Source organism: Etheostoma spectabile, chromosome 4 (assembly GCF_008692095.1).
Source record: "Etheostoma spectabile isolate EspeVRDwgs_2016 chromosome 4, UIUC_Espe_1.0, whole genome shotgun sequence".
Taxonomy (NCBI): Eukaryota; Metazoa; Chordata; class Actinopteri; order Perciformes; family Percidae; genus Etheostoma; species Etheostoma spectabile.
In genome coordinates this window covers 31,745,885-31,747,154 of record NC_045736.1, presented here as the reverse complement: position 1 = coordinate 31,747,154, position 1,270 = coordinate 31,745,885, and the positions used below count along the sequence as shown (strand labels likewise).

Here is a 1,270-nt window from a genome sequence, read left to right as displayed (position 1 = left end):
GGAGCTAGTTAATGTGGCTCGGGAAAGGGAAGTTTGGGGTCCCCTGCTGGAGCTGATGCCCCCGAGACCCGAGGATTGGGTTAGTGAGACAATGAGACAACTTAATCACCACATTTGTATATGTTTACATTAATTCAGTCAGGAAAACTCTTGTCATAGATTTAACCATTTATTGCAACACATGGAAATACAGTTATACTTGGTGATGAAGGCTCTGTTCTGATGAAGTTCCCTGGATCAGCCAAGCAGCATTTTTACTTTTTATTACATTACATATCATTTAGCTGACACTTTTATCCAAAGCGACTTATGAATGTTATATATGTTAGAGCTTCTGGAGCAACTTGGGGTTAAGTGTCTTGCTAAGGGACCCTGGTTGTTGTTTCACAGTGGGACTCGAGCCCAGGTCTCCCACACCAAAGGCATGCAACATATCCACTGCCTTACCCCTTCACCTTTATTTCACCAGGAGATAATCCCATTGAGATTCAGAGTCTCTTTTCCATGGAGTCCTGGCCAAGAGAGCAGTATAATAGTTCAATATTTAGTCTATTATCCTAACTTTATATGACTATTTGAGGACTAAATGCACACACACTGTTACTGAGTGTTGCTGGTGATTATGTTGAGATGATGTTAAATTACCAACTGTGTTTTTCTGTTTAATGTTGTCTGTTTTTTACTGTATATTTTAAATATTGAACTATTATATTGCTGTCTTGCCCAGGACTCCCTTGAAAAAGAGACTCTGAATCTCAATGGGATTATCTCTGGTATCTCTGGGAGTCTCTTTGGTAATTTAACATCATCTCAACATAATCACCAGTTACACTCAGAAACAGTGTGTGTGCATTTAGTCCTCAAATAGTCCTTTATCCTAATTTAAACTTTGTCATTGTTGGTAGGTCTAAGTTAAGATGATTCAGTAATTTAAACACGGATGAAGGGTGCAAAAACTTTAAAGGCACTTTCACCGAAGACAGTTTGCATTTGGGGAATATCATAAATGATTTGCCCATATGATCGAAGATTTCATTTTCTGGTAGTGTCTTTAGGAGTCAGGAGAGACCATACTGTAAGTAAGGAAGGGGCCTTAAAAAATATACCAATGCTCCCACCTACGATTGTGCAAAGAAGACCAGCCAACACACTCATACAAACTACAGTGGTGAGTATGGTGATTGCCCCTTATGACCTCATAAGGTGCCAGATCGGTCCAACCGAGCTTTCATTCTCTCAAAGGCAGAGCAGGATACCCAGGGCTCGGTTT

At 40.2% G+C, this 1,270-nt stretch overlaps 1 protein-coding gene across 4 annotated transcripts in view; it reads left to right on the top strand.

Annotated features, from left to right (window-relative positions):
* Window positions 1-1,270, top strand: part of grip2b (glutamate receptor interacting protein 2b) — a 375,168-nt gene that overhangs the window by 218,224 nt on the left and 155,674 nt on the right. The gene's annotated exons all lie outside the window — the stretch shown is intronic.